Source organism: Ochotona princeps, chromosome 28 (assembly GCF_030435755.1).
Source record: "Ochotona princeps isolate mOchPri1 chromosome 28, mOchPri1.hap1, whole genome shotgun sequence".
Taxonomy (NCBI): Eukaryota; Metazoa; Chordata; class Mammalia; order Lagomorpha; family Ochotonidae; genus Ochotona; species Ochotona princeps.
In genome coordinates, this window is record NC_080859.1 from 3,120,421 (window position 1) to 3,139,938 (window position 19,518).

A 19,518-nucleotide genomic window follows, 5' to 3' on the forward strand; every position below is an offset into this window, starting at 1 on the left:
TGGCCTATGAAGGCAGTCTAGGACAACCCAAGGCCTTGAGACCCTGCACCCGTGTGGGAGACCCAGAAGAGGTTCCTGGTTCCTGGATTTGGATCAGCTCAGCTCCATTGGTTGCAGCCACTTGGGGAGTGAATCAGCGGATAGAAGATCTTTCTGTCTTTCCTCCTCTCTGTAAATCTGCTTTTCCCTTGGTTCACTTCTCCCAAATGGCTGCAGTGGCAAGGACTGAGGACCAGAAGTGCAACTGCAGTCACTCAGGTGGCAGGAAGGGTATGATTTGAGCCGTTGCCTGCTGCCTCCCAGAGTGTGCCTTAGCGGAAAGTTGGAGTCAGCAACTGGAGCCAGGAATCAGGGTGCTTCAACCTGTGTCTTACCACTAGGCCAAATGCTGCCCCTCAGACTATTGTCTTTGATTTGCTTTTTTGCAAGATTTATTTATTTGAAAGGCAGAGTTACAGATAAAGAGGGAGATATATATATATATATAGAAAAAGGGATCTTGAATCTGCTAGCTCGCTCCCCAAATGACACGATGGTGGAGGCTGGAGCAGGCTGAAGCCAGGAGCCTGGATATGTATCCAGGCCCCCCACGTGGGTGGCAACAGCTTAAGTACTGGAGCCATCTTCCATTGCCTTCCTTTGGGGTTCCGGCACTGCAGGTAGGAGCTTAACCTTTGTAGCTTAATGCTGGCCCCTCTTATGTTTCCTATCACCGGCAACTCATCAGATGTTGAAGGATCCACCAAACTATCACCAAGCCAAAACCATACCTGGAGTCAGAGGTTCAAGCGCAAGAATGGAACAGAGCAGAGATGAGACGGCCATACTGCTGTAGATGAGTTTGTGCTCCATACCACGGGCATGAGCCACAAGGATGCTCTTTGCAGAATGCGACTCTTACAGAGGATGTTGTCTTGCCTCCTCCTGCACATCCGTGTCCACATCTACCCGATGACGTCACAAGCGACCTGTGTGACGTGAACCGTCGCTGTGGGGAGGCTGCCTCACTCTTGCCCACAGCCATTGACTGCACCTTCTTTTTAAAAACAGACGTGTTTCTGCACTCCCGGAATGACTTATTTTCTTAGTCTGTGTCACAGCCAGCCTAGTTTATGCTGATGGTAAAGGGTGGTTTTGGAGGTTTTCCACCACAAGGTTATTCAAAGTTCTTTGAGCTGCTGCCAGACCTTCATTTAGCATTTTCATAAACTTCCCAAGCCAAGGAGTAATTTTCCTGTACCCTTTCTGTCCCCAGCATGAAGTAATGGCACAAAAGAGGGTCATCATTTTTAAACCAGTCATCCGCATCAATTATAAAATTATCCTTATGAATAACCAGATTCATAAGGGGCAGAGAAGAAGGGGAGCCTGTTTCTTCTGTGATGAAAATTAAGGAGCAGGGTTAGAGACACATCAAGCATTTAAGAAAGTGCCAACAGAAACGTTTTTTACACAGAGAATTAGAAAGGACGTTTTAAAAACTGCAACGACAGTCAAGTTACAGCAAGATAACGAGAATGAAATTGCCTAAACATCTGCTTACTGGCAGTGTCCTTATCGGAGCTGCTGTGAAGGCCGAAGGACCGGCAGACTCACGTGTTTACGTGGCGATATGGAAATGGGCCTCCAAGACAGTGGAGCAGACAGCTCCCTGGAGGATTTTTTTTTTTGAAGCTGCCTCCTCTGGGTGCAATGTGATGTCATTCCTCAGTGTTCATAGGCATTGGGCCAAAACTCAGTTTCAGGGAAATAATTGCAAAAATGTTTCAATAATTTGCATGAGGTTCATGAAAGCAGAGGAGAGGCTGGCTGCCCATTCCCAAAGGAGATTTCAAGACACAATCAATGTGAGGCCGCAAAAACACTGTTTAGACAGAATAATTATCAGCCCTCTCCCTTCTCTTTTATTATTAAACACCAGCCTACTCCCTCTGAGGGTTTCACCTGGCTTGTGGAGGAAGGGCTGCTATTGCAAAATCTCCTTTATGGATGCTCAAATCAGTGAAGAAAACTCACAGTTCACTGAATTGGCCCATTCCTGGACATGGTTGGACACGAAGTTGCTTCTGTGTCATGATTAACTTGCTTGTTTCTCTTTGTGCTATGATTCAGGATGATGGAATTACATAGGATGGCTTCAAACTCTGTGATGAAGACTTTGAAACATATCCCAGGGCTTCCTTCATTCATTAATTGTTGAACACCAGTGACAGGATTATTAAGGCAACACTGAGAAGGACACAGTGGTCAGCTCCTGGAACAGCAGAAAGAACAGAGCCACGGTTAACATGTGTTGGAGCTTTGGTGCCCACGTCGCAGTCATTGCTTTAGGGAACTGCTTAAAACATTATGGAGAATGAATCCAAGATGTTTGTATGAGATCTTGAAAAGGCATTATCCTACTTAAAGAATTGTGGCTACCTGTCATGTTGCATTTTATTGATTTTGACAGCTCAGGAATGGACGCATTGAATAAGTGGTGTTCTTAGGGCCAACCAGTGCAATTTTCCTTCTGTAGTCCTTGCCCCAACTCACCACACTCATCACACTCACTGCCCATCCAGCTCGCTTTGAGCATCTAGTTTCCTACTGCCTTTGGACACAGCCTGTGTTGTACATATACCCACGCAAACACACACACAGGCACACAGGCACACACACACACAATGAGAGAGGGAGAAGGTGGGAGGGTAAAAGGAGGAGGAGAGAGAAAGAATAGGTCCACAAACACATGCAGATATGTTGATAAGTGGCAGAATGATATAGATGCATAGATCGCTAACTAGCTAGCTAGATACATGGATAGATGATAGCTGCAGGTATAGACAGATGACAGATACTCTTAGCTGAGACGACATCTTTCGGTGCTTAGGTCAGTAATTAAGATGTCTAGTTCTATGCTACAGTTGAACTTGAAACATAGACTTGAGGTTAAAATATTTTTCCCAACTTGTAACCGTCCATGGGGAACCAGGAGCACTTGGCTGCTTCCCCATAGCTCTGCCGTCCTTTCTTCACACTCTGACAGTCTCCTCTGGTCCCTGTAGGGTTAGTATGGGTGCAGAGGACTCAAGTAGGAAGGAGGCAGACAGGGAACAGCTTGAAAGGCATTGCCTCTCCAGTCGCTGGGTTAAGTGGAAGCCTGACTTCTCTCACGGACACGTTCTACGGAATGTGTGTGTGTGTGTGTGTGTGTGTGTGTGTGTGTGTGTGTGCTTGTGTTTGGATGCCTGCATCTTTGGGACTGTCTCAACAATAAGTGAGTAAACTGGTGTCTAACAGTTCCAGCCAGACTGCTGCACGGCTCCTAGCTGACCCTTATGAATTGGTGATTGACAGTTCTAGGTGATTAGCCTTCTATCAGCTGCAGGACAACCTGGCCCAGTTCCCATACCAAGTCCCCAGCTGTGCACCATCCAAACTCCCTTCCCTTTTAGTGAATAATCCAAGTCTCCCTTTCTGTGCGTAGTGCAAGCGCTCCTCCATGCACCAGAAAGCTCCTGCCTCTCCAGTTCCACAATGCTGTGGATTTGGAACCAGTGCTAGCCAGAAATATCCAACATGGCTGCAGAATGTGTCCCCTGCCATGACCTACAGGTCATCCTATGTCATAGTCCACAGGAGGTGAGTCGTCTCACTGGGCAGGCTCTGGTTATGCCACCTGCTGCTCCATCACTGCAGGCTGTGGTTGGGATTCTTTCCCTGTAACACAGGGATCTAATACTGGCACTCCACAGTGAAGTTACCAGGGCTGTAAAGCAGTTAACACAGACAGTACTTAGTGTAGTGCCTGGTTTAGTGGAAGTTCAGCGTTCTATCCCTAACCATGATCATTGTTGCCACCCATGAAGCAGGGTGTTTGGCAGGGAGCAGTCACCGCCAGGGCTGAAGGATGGAACCTGTCTTCCAGAAGGCTCCTTGGTTGAACATTTTCCTTTGTTCTCCTTGACCTTTCTGCAGTCTTGGAGATTATTGATTATTTTTTTCCTGGAAATCCTACAGAGCTCATGATCTGACGTCACACCCTATTTGTGTATGCTCTAGTAGAAGTGTCTCTCTGTGCTGCTGCTCTTTGCCTCTCGCCTAGTTAACACTGCTTTCCAGCCTCATCCATTTCCTGCAAATGCATCTCTGGCATGTAATACTGACTCACCCAGACCAGGTTGTAGCCTTGTGCAACTTCAGGGAATGCCACTCTCATCCCAGTCTGCAAAAATACAGCACATACCTGCGTTGTCGTCATATTGTGACACTGGTCCTGACTTCCTGCCTGACTTTTCACCCAAGTATTTTTGCGCATTAGATCTTACTGGGTGTTCCACTGTCACCTCTAAATCGGATGTGAAAAGTCATCAGTACACTTCAAACCTTCAACCCTGAACCCCAGGTCAAGTCCCACTGCTAGCATTTGCAGTCTCCTGCCTGAGCAAGTTGGGGAGCTGCCTCAGCAGATGGTGGCTGCAAGGGGCTGAGGGTGTGGAAAAGATGCCTGCCGAGAGGGGTGGTGTAATCTGTGCTGATACAGTCAGAGGTGACAACCAGGATGGCAGAGTCAGGGGTCCAGTCCAAGGTGTGAAGAAGGAATCTTTGAAGGCTATGAGGCAATGGATGGGTGCTAAAGATCTCAGGAAAAGGTGGAAATCAGGTGTCAGGCTGGGGGTGAAAGGGTTTGGGAGGCCACTCCAGGGTCCTCCTTGAAATGATGGGCGTTTGTCCCTGCCCATTGCCTTCGTCATCCCAGAATCCCACTGCCTAGGAGCATCTGCCTTCTTTTGGATTTCCTGGTTTCTAAGCCCACTCTTTCTCCTCATTATGCTAATTATCTGAATTCTCTGTTTCGATAATCCAATTGTCTAATCCTGAAATAGAAAAAGAAAAAACGAGAAAGGGGAGCTGCTCTGTGATTGAGGGGCAGTGTGTTTTTCCACTGTGGACTTTCTTTTGTGCTTTTTCAGCAGTGTTTGTAGGAAAAGGTCTCTCAGACATCCCAGATGGACTTCTGAAAGGGGAAATCAGGTGACTGTTGGCCGTCAGGACACTGCTTGCAACACCCATCTCTGCTGTCAGACTCCCCCGGAGCAACGCCTGGTTTCTCTAGCCCTGGTCCAGCCTGGGAGGCAGCAGGGGATGAACCCAGCACCTGAGTTCCTGCCACCATGCTGGAGACCTGGATAGCATTCTACACTCCTGTTTTGGGCCTGACCTAGCCCTGGCTGTCTCAGGCATTTAAGGAGTAGGGCAGACAAAGGAAGATTTTTCCCTAACGTTTAAATAATTTTCAAAAGTGTTAAGGGGGAGGCAATTAAGTAAACAATCAAGAAATTTATTCAAAGAGGAAAATATCAGAAAAACCAGGATCCCGGATAGGAACCAAAGTAGGAGAGAAAGGGCAGGTGCTGAGGAGTGTAGGGGGTACGGGGTGCACCTCTGCTGCCTCAGTTGGCTTTGCTTGATCGTTATAAGGTACTGGGTTACCCGCAACACAGGTACTCCTTATGATGGTCAGTCTTGGAGTCAGAGCTGAGGGGTTTGTTTATGGGTATGCTTGGGACCCCTCTGGAAGAGCTTAGCACTTCTGCCAGGAGGCTGGGTGGAGGGGGCTATCCTTTTTTTTTTAATTTTTTTTAATTATTTATTATTTAACTTCAGTAATTACATTGTATTATGTGACACAGTTACATAGATACTTGGGTTCTCCCCACCCCTCCCCAAACCCTCCCACCATGGTGGATTCCTCCACCTTGTTGCATAACCACAGCTCAAGTTCAGTTGAGATTTCCCCATTGCAAGCGTATACCAAACATAGAGTCCAGTATCTTATTGTCCCGTCAAGTTCAACGGCTTCTTAGGTATACCCTCTCTGGTCTGAAGACAGAGCCAGCAGAGTATCATCCCAGTCAATTGAAAGCTCCAACATACCATCAGCAAAAATTTACATCATTATGGAATTAATTGACATAGTAATGAGTAACCAATATGTTAAAAGTAAATGCGAGTTCCTAGCCACCTTCTGTGACCACCTCACCTATACTTCAATTTTAGTTTATACACAACATATAACATTCAAAACATAACATGTTATACATAACATCATATCATCTTAAATTAAGGCAAACATGTGGTATTTAACCTTTTGGGATTGGCTCATTTCCCTTAGCATTATGGTTTCCAGTTTGGCCCATTTGGCCACAAAGAACTGCATTTTGTTTTTTTTAATAGCTGAGTAGTATTCCATGGAGTAGATGAACCATAGCTTTCTTATCCAATCCTCTGCTGATGGGCATTTTGGTTGTTTCCATGTTTTTGCAATTACTGATTGTGCTGCTATGAACATAGGAGTGCATGTTGGTTTCTCATAGAACAAGTGTTCTGGATATATTCCTAGGAGTGCTATTGCTGGATCATACGGTATGTTGAATTTGAGTTGTTTGAATATTCTCCATACTGATTTCCATAGAGGCTGTACCAGCCTGCAGCCCCACCAGCAGTGGAGTAGGGTTCCCTTTTCCCCGCAACCTCGCCAACAAGTGTCGTTGGTGCTTTTATTCATGTGGGCCAGTCTTACTGGCGTTAGGTGGTACCTCATTGATGTTTTAATTTGGATTTCCCTTATTGCCAGGGAACTTGAGCATTTTTTCATATGTTTATTTGCCATTTGGGTTTGTTCCTTTGTGAAGTGTTTGCCCATTTCCCGTGCCCATTTCTTGAGTGGCTTGTTTGTTTTGACATTTTGGTTGTTTTGTAGCTCTTTGTATACTCTGGAGATCAGCCCTCTATCACCTATGTCGTGTGCGAAGATCTTCTCCCATTCTGTGGGTTGCCTTTTTACTTTGTTGATGGAGGGGGCTATCCTTACCAGTGTGGATGCTATCACCGAATCCATTGAGGATTCCTATGGGACAAACTGCAAAGGAAAGAATTTTCGCTCTCTGAGCACACATGTGCTTCTATTCCTATACGTCAGGGTACCTGGGGCTCAAGCATTTGGACATGGACTGAGTTTCAGCCCCATCCTCTTGGGGCTCTGGGTGGTCAGACAGTAAATGTGTGCTGTTCCTATAAGCAGCCTCTTCCCATATACAGACACCCTGAAAGATGTGTATTATGGAAAACTATGCATGGCTTTAAAAATGGTTTTGGACCAAAGCAAACGTATCATTTAATTCCATTTTTCCCCACAAGCGTTTTGCAATGCCCTTGTTGCTCATTCTCTTTCTTAGAGAGCCTTGAATCTGTGCTGCACTGTAAAACAAGCTCAACACTTGGCTTTGGGTTTTTCATGCTGCACTTTAGGCAGTTCCCCCCGCAGAGCACGTTCCAATGTGACCCAGGTGGAGTGCTGGTGGAGGTCCCTCTGGACTCTTCTGGGATGGGGTGCATGGAGCAAAGCAGATCGCCCTGCAGGTAGGACCTCGCCCTGCACTGCCTTCTCCTCAGATCCCTGACATACACTTTCTTGTCTTGGACAGTTGGTGGCCAGACTGGGACCTTGGACAGTGGCCATCAGCTGAGGGTGAGCTGAGGGGAGAGTGAAGGGATGTACCTCGGAAATGGCTAAAGCTGGTCAGTAAACAGGCTTCATTCTTCGTTCTCCTTAAAGTTCAATATTTAATCTTTCAATACTTTGGGTGGTCTCAAATTACAGCTCAAATGACCAAGAAAGTGATGTTGTGATGACAAATAAAATTAGAAGCAACAGGCAGCGCAATCTTACACCTCTGACAGGATTCTGGCATAGATGCTTATGTTCAGGTCGCTAAGAAAACATAACATGGGAGACAACACTGTAGTGCAGTGAGGTAAGTCATGACCTGGGAGGCTGGCATCCCGTATCAGTGCTGGCTATTTTGCTCTGATGCACCTCCCTGTTAATGTGCCCAGGAAGACAGCAGAGGATGACCCAACTGCTTGGTGGGCTGCCACCCCCCGAGGAGATCTGAATGAAGTTCCAGGTTCCTGACTTGAGCCTCACCCAGCGTTGGTCACTGCAGTCATTTGTGAAGTGAACCAGTGGATGGAGGATTGTTCTCTGTCTCGCTCTCTATAAGTCTGCCTTTAAATAAATCAAATAAATATTAATAGCAGAAAGAAAAGGCAGCATGGACCCAAAAACAGTGTGCTTGCAAGGACAACTAAAGGGTCTAAAATGCTGTCATAGTTTTCATTTTGAGAACAAACTAAATTGATCAGGGCTGTTTGTTGTTGAGAAGGACTCAGAGGCAACAGTGCAGGGCTTGTCCTTCAGAGCTGCTCAAGTGCTGCTTACAGCCCAGCAGAGCACCCGCAGGACACAGAAAGGCAAACGGCAATTCACACTTCAGGTAATAAGCAAGAACTGCATTATTTCAAGGGCTGGGCAAACAAAGAATATGGATGTGTCTGATGAGGGTTCGTAAACCTTGCTCAACGAGCCGAGGGTGGGGACCTTTAAGGTCGTGGAGAAGGATGAATCGAGTACTTCGGTTTGGGCAGAACAAATATGTGACTTGCCAGGGCATGGCCCATGTCTTCTGGAGGCAGCTCGTGTACCCGTGACATTGAAGGTGCAACTCCGCTTCTTGCCTGCTTGTTTATTCTCACACTTCCTTTCTACACCACAAGGTCGTTTGGGTTCATTGTGCTGTCTCTTGAGCAGTACAATCATTTAATACACATTAGACATAGTAGGCATGGACCCCAAAGAAGGTGCTTAAAATTTTTTCTTTATATCTTTATGCTTGGTTGACAGAAGATGAGATCATCTGCTAAGTAAGTGGAAAGTTGAATTTAAATAGAATGTGAGGGAGCAGGCATTACAGCATAACAGGTCAATTTGCTACGTGCCATGCTGGCCTCTTCAATGGGAGTGCTGGTCTGAGTCCAGGTTGCTCTGCTTCTGAGCTAGATTCCTGACGATGTGCCTGGGAGAGCAGCAGAGAATGGCCAAGTGCTTGGACCTGTGCTGCCCACGTGGGAGGCCCAGGTGGAGCTCTGCGATCCTGCCTTCAGCCGGGCCTAGGTCATGTGGGTTGTGTACATTTGGGATATGAGTTAGCAGATAAACACTCTCTCTTTCTCTAAATACCTATGTATATCTTTCTCTCTCTTGGTTGCTCCTTTTTTTCTGTCACTCTGCCTTTCAAGTAAATAAATAAATCTTAAAAATTAAAGCTGAAGTAAAACATGAGAATCTGGAGGTGTGAGTTTGCAAAAAAATACAGATTCTAAGAGCCACCATAATCTGTTGTGAGAGTCAGAAATCAATGTCTTTTTAAGGTTGTTCTGTTATTTAATTTGAGAACCAAAAACAGGCAGCAAGAGAGCTATCTCCCATCCATTGTTTCACTCCTGCAACAGCGAGGGCAGGGCCAGGCTAAGGTCGGGAGCCTGGAACTCCACTGGTCTCCTACACGGGTAACAGGGAACCAAGTATGTGAGCCGTCATCTCACGTACTCAGGACGCAGAGTGTGGGATCTCCCAGGTGATCAGCAGGAAGCTGAGTTAGAAGCAGAGGAGCCAGGATGCAAACCCAAGCACAGTGATATGGGATTGGGCATCTTCACTGTTACACCCGCTGCTGGCCCAGAAATGTGTATCTGGTGAGTTGGTTTCCAGAGAATTCTAATGCAGGAACCCCCAAGGTGACAGCTTACTTTGAAAACAGAAGATGTCCTTCAGCATTGTTGCCAACTTTCAGCATGGAAAGTAGGAAAAGGGAGAGGATGACACGGACCACAAAGGCGTGAGACGTCTCCCCCTGAGGCCTGCGCCAGAGACAGACACCACTGGGCTCTGCTGTTCCTTGTGCACTGGGGCTGCAAACTGAAAAGACAGGGCTGTGTACATCTGGGCAGGCTGTGCACTGCACACTTCTGGAATGTTCTTCGTTTTCACATCTGCATGTTTAATTTCACTCAGATGGCAGTCAAGGATCTCGAGGAAGAGTTATTTGTTTCTTTTATTTTCCTGCCCATGTCATCCTAATGACTTGTGGTCAGTGCCCACGCACAGAAGGAAGGGCCAGGGGGAACAGGGAGGAGGTTCCAAATATTTCATGAAAAACAGTAACTTACACTACACTACTAGTCAATTAACACTAAAAATACAATAGTAACAAGACTGTTGGCCTAATGCGTTTACAAATGAGACCAATCATACAGCACGTATCTGAGCTGCAAAGCAGGCTGCCCCCTGGACCTGATGCTTTGGGGATCCTGTCCTTGCCTGTCCAGACTTTCCACCCTCTGGGACAGCGCTCAGTGCCATTCCAGAGCCCACAGCCTGGCTGTGCACTCACTAACTACAGCTCCCTGTTCCAGCTGCGGTTCTCTCCCGCACAGCAGCACGGGTTTCCTCCTGGTGCTCCTCTCCGCCCTTGGTCTGCCCTTCCTCCCTTCCCCTGCTGTGCCTCAGGGACACTGAGGTTGTCTCCTACCCATCGGCCATCAACCTGGGCATGCACAGCTTAGTTGGCCGCCTCTGAGGGACCCTGACTCCCCTTTCTTCTGGGCTGCCGCGGACCCCACAGACAGACCAAACATGCTTTCAAAGCATCCTTCCTGTTCCTGGTCTCACTGTTGGACTCACTGGCCCCATTCTACCTACCTGGCTCTTCCTTGCAGCCTGCTGCCCTACGGATTTCGGGAGCCTTTATCAGAGAAGGTCCAGGTCCTATGCCAAAGGACTTGGCCTTTGAGGAGATCAGGGGCAAAGGCTCTCCCTTATACAAGTGCCCGTACGTCTGTGGCTCTGCCCTTCTGTGGTGGTTGCTTAAGGTGGCTGATGAATAGAATTACTGGGGAAGATGCTGAACAACGTAGTTCTGTTCCTCAGCCCGGGGACTCTGGAAGGAGCCTGAGCTCAGAGGCTGTCACCTTGCAGGTGGCTGTGGTGGGCAACTTCACCTAGGACTGGACCAGTGACCCTTAAGAAAGTGAATGCACGTCACTCACTTCCTGCAAAGCTGCCCACTGACTTCCCGTACCTATAAGGGGCTATAGCAAACCCCAAGCATGGCACAGATAAGCCTTTGTGAGCTGGTCCTGGCCTACCTTGCCGGAGCCCTCAGTTTCCAGGCGGCACCTGTGACCACTCAGGGAACCTCCTGCAGACAGGGTTCTCCAAGCATCCTTGTCCCTGGAGCTAAGCCAGTGCCACAGCATCCATGTGCATTGCTGTCTAAAGGAGCACATTTTGTTCACGAGGCTCCTGGCTTCTGATTGCATGAATGAATTCATTTCCCTGTTCCTTTCATTGTTCATTTCAGAGCGAGCTTTCTCGTGGAATGCAAATGTTCTTTTACACCTTTAAAGAAATACTCCGACAGAGTGTTGACATGCTTTTTAGCACATACTTTTTGTGTGAAACAGTAAATGAAAATCACACAAATACATTTCTCATTAAAAATGCCTTTGTTGAAGATATAAGAGTTAAGGAGTTGGGGCTTATATACATTTCACAGTGTAGTTACACCCACGAGGAGTGTTCAGGCATCGAGTGTATTTCCATTTGAACTTAGAACAACTTGTGCTTCAACTTTGCTCAGAATCCCAGAACAGTTTCTCAAGCTGTGGATTAGGCATTGCCACCAGGAAGCCACTGGAAGTATCTGAAATATAGAGTTAGGGCCCCATTCTTTTTTCTTTTTTAAGATTGTATATTTTTGGACAGAACCCTCGGAATATGCACACACTGAGACTCTGCGTTGATGGGAGGTGGCGGTTCCTCATCCCTGGGCACTGGGACATGCGGGAGGTCGTGAGCGGTTTCCCCTTTGTTTCTCTCCTTCCCCCAGGAACAACAAGAAGAAATACCAAATTTGGAGGCAATGAATTCACCTAATTTTCCCTAAACCTTGATCTTTCCATGCCTGATCAACCATGTAATTATTAGTTAAAAAATTTATTTTTTAAAAGATTGTATTTTTTAATTTTATTTACTTTTAAATTATTTTTTAAATTTTTGATGAAGTTTACATAGTTGATCAGCATTGGAAGGATTGAGGATTAAGAAAAGAGAAGGTATGACCATTGTTTCCAAATTTTCTATTTGTCCTTCCTGTGTCTGGGGGGAAGCGGAAAGATAACGGGAAAAGCCATACCCAGCCTCCCAACCACCCCAGTACCCAGGGATGGGGGACGGCCATCTGATATCAACCCAGGTCCCCGACGTGGAGCATGGTTTGAGGGTTCTAGGGTCCCATTCTGACACCTTTGCAGTCAGCATCCCTAGAGACAGCGGGCCAAAGTCTGCATTTTTAGTCAGTTCTGTACAGGATGCTTCAAGCCAGTCAAGTCTGATGCCCACCTGTCTAGAATTAAAATAAATGCTGTGCTGCATTAATTTAATGTCTATAATAGTCTGATTTCATAGTGTTCTCTTACTAATGAGAAAGGCTTAGGTGAAGATGTAGTCAATTAAGGGCTAGGTTGAATATAAGATAAAAGAACAAGATAAAAGTCTCTTTGGTATTCATTAGAATGACAGCTACTGCTAGAGTTTTATGCTCCTGTTGAAATGTCTGAGGTACTTTCATAGCAAGACAAATCTGGGGACAGTCCTGAGAATATATCTCAGCAGTCTCTCCACTGCAGTGCGACATTTTCAGAATCTATTCTCTCCAGGAGTGGAACTTTACCCTTCTCAGGACCTTGGCAGTGTTGCTAACTTCATTAGCAGTTCTGTATCCCTGTTGGAATATCGGGACAGGTTACCTGTTACATCACATCACACCAGGGGAAAGAAAGTTTTCATAAGCTTTTCTTATAGAAATCCCAGTTTGAGGGGCTGGTGCAATAGTTCACCTAGCTAATCCACATGCAAGTATGGTACCTTATCTGGGCTCCCATTTGTATCCCACCTGTTGTACTTCCAATCTGGCTCCTTGCTTGTGCCCAGGATGGGAAGTGGAGGATGGTCCAAGCCGTTGGGACCCTGCACCCATGTGGGGGACCTGGAAGAGACTCGTGGCTCCTGGCTTCAGGTCTACTCAGCTCTGGCCATTTCAGCGATTTGGAGTGTGGAAACAGTGGATAGAAAATTTCTCTGTGTCTCTCCTTCTCTCTGTAAAAAACAACAACAACAAAGCAAACAAACAAAAAACCAAAAAAAACCCTGCCTTTTCAATAAAAATTAATAAATCTTTTAAAAAAATAAAAAAGGAAATCACAGTTTGAGGTGTGTTTGACTGCTCTGGTTGTCATGACAAAATATAACAGTTTACATTACTAGAGCAGCAAGCACTTATTTTCCCACCGTTTTGGAGGGCAGAGTCCACAGTCAAGGTACAGGGAAATTCCGTTTCTGGTGAGAAGTGCTCTTTTCCTGGCTTACAGGCAGCCGTCTTGTCCCTGCTTGCTCTGTGGCCGTAGCTTTGTGCCAGTCTATGGAGAGAAAGGGTCTGCTGCCCCTTCTCAGAAGAATGCCATTCTTACCAGCTTAGGATCCCATCCGTACAATGATATTCAACCATAATTACTTCCCTAAAAGGCTCCATGTCCCACTGCAGTCTCCTAGTGGGGGTAGGAGTTCCATATGTGAACTGGCAACGGCCAGGGCACAGTGTGCAGCTCCTGACAAAGGTATTTACTGTGCTATGAGCCCTTTTCTGTTCTCCAACTTGAGCAGCTCACAAAAGCATTGTGTTTATCTGGACCTAGCAGTTCCAGTTCTTACTGGGCTTGGTGAGGTCTCTCCAGAGCTTTTGCAATAGACTGTCTGTGTAGGTTCACAGTTCATGCAGATGAAGCTTGGCAAAGGTCTTCTGCGGGTGGGCTGGACGATTTTGAAGTGGCTTGATTTTGTGAGCCTCTCCCAGGTGAGAAGCTTCTCCGGGATTCCTGTGCAATAACAGGAACTGGACTTGATCCATGGTACCAGTAACTATTGATCTGCTTCATACAGTTTTGAATACAGTGACATTTGCTGAGTAGAATAATATTGTTGGGAGTGGTATTGGTGAGCATTTTATCTACCCACTAAAGGGCTGGCTTTGAATTCTGACTTGTAATAAATACAGTTATATCTAGAATAGAGTTGTATGTGTTTTAAAGACTTATTTGAAAGGCAGAGTAACAGAAGCAGAGACAGAGAAAGAGACATTTGCTGACTCACTTCCCTCCATCTCCACCCCTCCAGGCAAAAATGGTACTACAGCCGGGACTGGGCCAGGCTGAAGCCAGGAGACTGGAATTCCTCCAGGTTTCCTACCTCAGTGGCAGGGCCTAAGCACTGAGACCACCATCCACTGCTTTCCTGGGAGAAGAGCCGAATCAGAACTATAAGAGCCAGGAATCAAATCAGGGCTTATATGGAGGTGGCCTAACCTGTGACCCCACATCATCAGCCTCTGTAAATGTGATTTAAATTTTCTAGGAGTCACAGTTAAAAATTAATTTTTTTTAAAAGTGAAATCATCTTAAAACTAAATTTTATCTGACTCAAAATATTATTTCAACCTGTGACCCCTAGTAAAAACATACTAATGAGAACTTTCTTGTTATTTAATTTCGACATCTTTGTGCTGTAGTGCATATTTCCTACTATAATTCATCTCAGTTCTGTCTAGGCACATGTCAGGTGCTCAACAGACCCATAATCCCAGTATGGCTAGCAGTCACCGTATTGGACAGGCCTAAAATGCCCATCTCTGGGTATAGACCCCACAGTTTTAGCACTGGAAGAGAAGTACTGGATGCAGGGAGTTTCATTTCATTGTCTTGCTAAGTGTATCCAGCAAAAAGCCGCTTCTGTCATGTTCCTCCCTTGCGTAAGAAGATCTCGCAGGTACCAGGATGAGACTTCGGTCTCTCCATCAGTTGCTTTGGTGTCAGCTCTGAGTCACTCATGTGTGTATATTTGTGTACCTGCCAACTTGCACTTGCAGGACACCCAAGCACTCTGCCTTGTGTCCCAGGACAGGAAGACAGGGTGAGTGTGCATGAAGAGGCGCTTGCTCTTCTAGTTCTTACCATCCACAGACCCCAGGAAATACCTGCAGCTTCCAGAAGTCTCTAACAACTTGGCTGTGGTTCCGGCTGCAGGAGCTGAAGCTTTCTTTTGGACAGGTCTATACATGATTTGAGCTGCTTTGCGTTTCGATTCATCTACCTAGCAATGAGACGCATCAGCCTTCCTTTGCCTTTAGGAGCAAGTTTGTCTTTATTCGGCTTGTTTAGTTTTCAGTGTTCCGAGTCAGATTTTAAAATTTCAGAATGTGATGAGGTTGATAAGATGTCTCTCCAAGTAGAGTGAGCTTCCATCTACTGGTTTGTATCCCCAATAACCCCAATAGCTAAAGCTAGAGAGCTGGGTCAAGGCAAAGCTGGGAGCTGGGAATCCAACCCACATCACCCACATGGGCAGCAAGGACCCAACTACTTGAGCCGTCATCTGCGTCTTTCCAAAGTTGGCATTAGAGGGAAACTGGAACCAGAAGCCAGGAGCAGGAATTGAACCAAGGCATTCCGACACAGGATACAGATGTCCTAACACTAGGCTAGTTATCCACGTTAAGGAGACTCTTTAGAGGAGATACCACGCCTGGACTCTGACCATCTGTTTCAGGAAGAAACATGGAAGATCTCATGACTGAATTGCTGCTAATTCCTCCTAAACAGCTCCTAACATGGCATGCTCCATACAACAGGTATTCTATAACCAATTTTGAAAAAAGGATTTATTATATTTTTACTCAAAAGGAAGATTTACAGAGACAGAAATATTTCATCTGCTAGTTTGCTTCCCAAATGGCCACAAGGGCTGGAACTGAGCTGATAAGAAGCCAGAAGCCAGGAGTCTATTCTGGGTCTCTCACATTCATATAGGGTCCCAAGGACTTGGGCTGTCCTCTACTGCTTTCCCAGACCATAAGCAGGGAGCTGGATTGGAAGTGGAGAAGATGGGGCATATGGCTGGCAATGCTTGAAGGTGGGGAATTAGTTTATTGAGCCATGGTATCAGCTCCCATAGATGATTTCTGGATGAATAAAATATTGTTTTCTAGATGGGTAGTCAGTCCCAATCACCATTTCTGCCTCTGAAGATTTGGACTCCCAGAAAGGAGGGTTGCAGGTGTTGCTGGGAAACCTTGTTGTGCTGCTAGAGACAGCTCCCTGGGCTTCCTGGGGGCAGCTCCCAGTGGTAGCTGTGGGCCACAGTGTGAAAGCAACAGAGCAGGAGCTCCTTAATGCATTGAAACACCACGAGGCAAATTCCAGAACTTCTGGAGGCTAAGGGGGGCACTGACAGGGCATTGCAGTCCTACAGGAATGAAAGTTGATGGGCCCCTGTAGCCAGGGAGACAAGACCCAGGACATTTGATTTACAATTCCACAGCATTTCAAGGTGATGAGCTAATGCTTACCTGCCCCTAGAGCACAACTCTCTGCTTCCATCCGTAGTCTGATTTCCTCTTCCCTTCTTGACTCTTCACATACATATTAGATCATTCAACACACAATTCATACTGTGCTAAGTATTAAAGAGGTATTCAAATATGCCTTTTCTTTAAAAAGAAATTCCAACAATCATGTAGACTTTTACTACAGGATAGTAGTTGAAGAAACACTAAAAAGAAGGACGTTGTTTGATAAGAGAAGGTTCTTAGAAGGATTGCCTATAGATGAATGGCAAATACGTAATTAAAGATCTATGGAGTTGTACGTTTCTATTAAAATCTAACTCCAAAACAAATGAGTTCAAAGTTTTAAAATTTGAGCACCAATTTCCTCCACAGATGAAAGCATTCACTGAACATTGTATAATGCTTTTGTAAAATATAAAGAAGTTTCAGAAGTGTATTCCAGAACAAGGAGACTGGTAACTCTGGAGTTCTAAGAGGAATCCAGTGTCGGTACTAATGAACTGTTGAGCTACATGAACAACCAAGCCAGTCATCAGCAGAAGAGCTGTTAGCTTATCCCCCTAAACCCCACATTCATACTCATCTGCACACGCAGACACATTCGTGCTTTTTGAGATGGAACTGAGTGGTTTTTTGTTTGTTTTGGGGGTTTTTTTTTGTTTTGTTTTTTGTTTTTAATGAGGATTGGCCTTTACTTTCTGCCAGATGCCCTGGAGCTTGACTGAGTCAGAAGTGTTTGGTGAGAATTTTCCTAAGCCATGCAAATTCATATGGATGTCAAACCTGTGTGTGGGCAGGTTTGTGCAGATGAAGTCACCAGGTACATTTTTCCTCCCTCACCCTGGGCCAAGATCTCCGTGTTACTTTCCTTTAATGGTTCTTTTATCCAGTAGAGATTCTTCTTTTCCTCTCTCATCCTCTCACTGTAGCCCTTCCAGAACCTTGGCCAATGTTTATAAAGGCCTCAAATACTGATCTCACTGTTTCATTATATTCTAATATTTCTGGTCTTTCACTTTTCCATCCTATTATTACAAGAACACAATGAAAATGTGTTTATTGCAGTGGTCCCTAGCTATTTATATCTAAGTATAATAGAGGATTTCCAAACAGAAGGTTTTATTTTAATAAAAAAAAATTTGAAGTTTTCTAAGGAGAAGAGAGACACTTAGCCTTAAATGAGTGGTGAAGGGATATAATAAATGAAGCTTTGTTAGAAGCCGCGGGTTGCTGTAGTCCTGCTGTCTTGGATGAGTAGCCTCCATAAGGCAGCCTTAACATCCTTGGAACTTGTGAGAGCCCCTCCCCCCAAATCTACTAACTAAAGTACTGGGGTTGGAGCTCAGTGTTGCATTTTAATCTCCAAAGATCCACCTCTCTCTCCTTCTGTTCAGGAGTTAATTTATTGCAAATACCAACGTCCTTTCTAGAGTCAGATACTGTTCTTCATGTGACCACAGCAAGTCTCCATGCCTCATAAAGCACTAGCCTTCAAGTGGAAGTTTACTGCCTCTCCAGTGAATGCAAGGATGTGAGCTTGTCTTTCAACTTCTCTTCCTTTCTGTTAGGTGGCAGCTTGTAATGTCTTTCTGTGTAAACATCTGGATTTTAAAAAGAGAAATCCTCCTCGTCTAAGTGGGAAAGTGGAGAGTTCGGAAGCCAACCTCTGTTTTGTGTAAAAGATAACATTTTCAAGTTTATCAGAACAGATGAAAGATACAATCCCAGTTTTCCAACTTCACTGTAGTAGTAAGGAATGATTAGAAGTAAGGTATAGACGAACCGCCTCCAAGAACTAACAGTATCTTCTATGTGTTTTACTACTTTTCATGGACGTCAAAGGCAGAGTTAGAGCAAGAGATATTCCATCTGCTGCTTATTGGTTCGGTCCCCAAAGGGCTGCAGCAGCCAGGTTGGAGCCAGCTGCCAGGTGCTTCATGACGGTTTCCCACGTGGGTGGCAGAGGCTCAGGCACTTGAGTCACCATCTCCCAGGAGCCAGCAGAAAGCTGGATCCGACGTGGCGCAGCCAGAATTCCAGCCAGCACTTTGATATGGGTAAGGCATCCCAAACAATGACTTTACCCACTGTGCAAAAATGCTTCCCCCCTAATCTAACAGCATGCTAACTGCCTGTCTAGAATATTTCTCCAACAATCATCCTTAACGCCTCTATGTCAAATGCCTTGATGCTGTCCCTTCATACAAAGCCTGTGTTTACCACCTTACACCAGGCACAAGCCTGAATTTCAAGAATCCCTATAGCCATTACCGGCGCTGACACAGTCCGTGTCATCACCTAACTTAGAAGTTGGTGGAGACATAGACAAGTGCACAGGTAATTACAATAAAGAATGATAAGTGTTATGATAGGTGAAATAAAGGGCGCTACGGGAATTGTTCTCAATAAAAATGTGCCGTAACTGTTGTCTCAGTGATTGATTGCTCTTGATCATATAACACGCTTGTGAGATAGCAGCTTACACCGCCCATCCTCCAGGAGACAGCAGAAGCCGTCAAGTATCCCCTTGACCCTGCACCCCAGCACCCTAGCCCTACATTCAAGATTAGAGGCTTTTGAATATGCATGCCTCAAGCTATATATTTCCGTTATAAAACTTCTTCCATTGTGTCCCAGTGGTCTGTTCAAGAGTTTATCACTCTGTTGTATTCCAACATTGTGGAAGGGAAGGATCTTTTCATTGTGTTTGAGCTTCTTTTATGATTTTTAGAAATGTACATAACAGCCTGGGTGACAGAGACAGCAAGCCCCTCGATTGCTGGCTCACCCCCCAAAATGGCCGCAACAACCAGTGCTGGACCGGCTGAATGTAGGAGCCTGGAAGTCCGTTCTCATCTCCTATGCGGGTGGCAAGGGCCCAGGTACTCGCTCTCTGTTCTGCTAACCCTCCAGCAGGCCGCATCCGAAGCGGAGCAGCCAGGACTCAAGCTTGTACTCCATGGAACACTGAATGCCAGCGTTGCCGAGCCACAGCATGGGTCCCCTGACCTGGTGCTTCTCCCACAGTGCTGGCGTCAGCACCCTCTCCTTCTGTTTGTGTGAGTTAGGCTTGCCTCTCCACTAGTGAAGATCACTGTTTTCCTTCATCTCCTTGAAAGTAAACGTGCTTTTTAAATGGATCTTTTTGGTGCTATGCCCATGAACTCATTGTAAC

General features: G+C 45.8%; 1 long non-coding RNA gene across 1 annotated transcript; it reads right to left on the reverse strand.

Annotated features, from left to right (window-relative positions):
* Positions 1-1,584: 1,584 nt before the first annotated feature.
* On the reverse strand, positions 1,585-19,293 carry LOC131478207 (uncharacterized). The gene is made up of 3 exons (XR_009244359.1): positions 19,132-19,293; positions 13,235-13,362; positions 1,585-2,254 (listed from the first exon to the last, which is right to left on the reverse strand). It is a non-coding gene; the product is annotated as an uncharacterized LOC131478207 (long non-coding RNA).
* Positions 19,294-19,518: the final 225 nt, after the last annotated feature.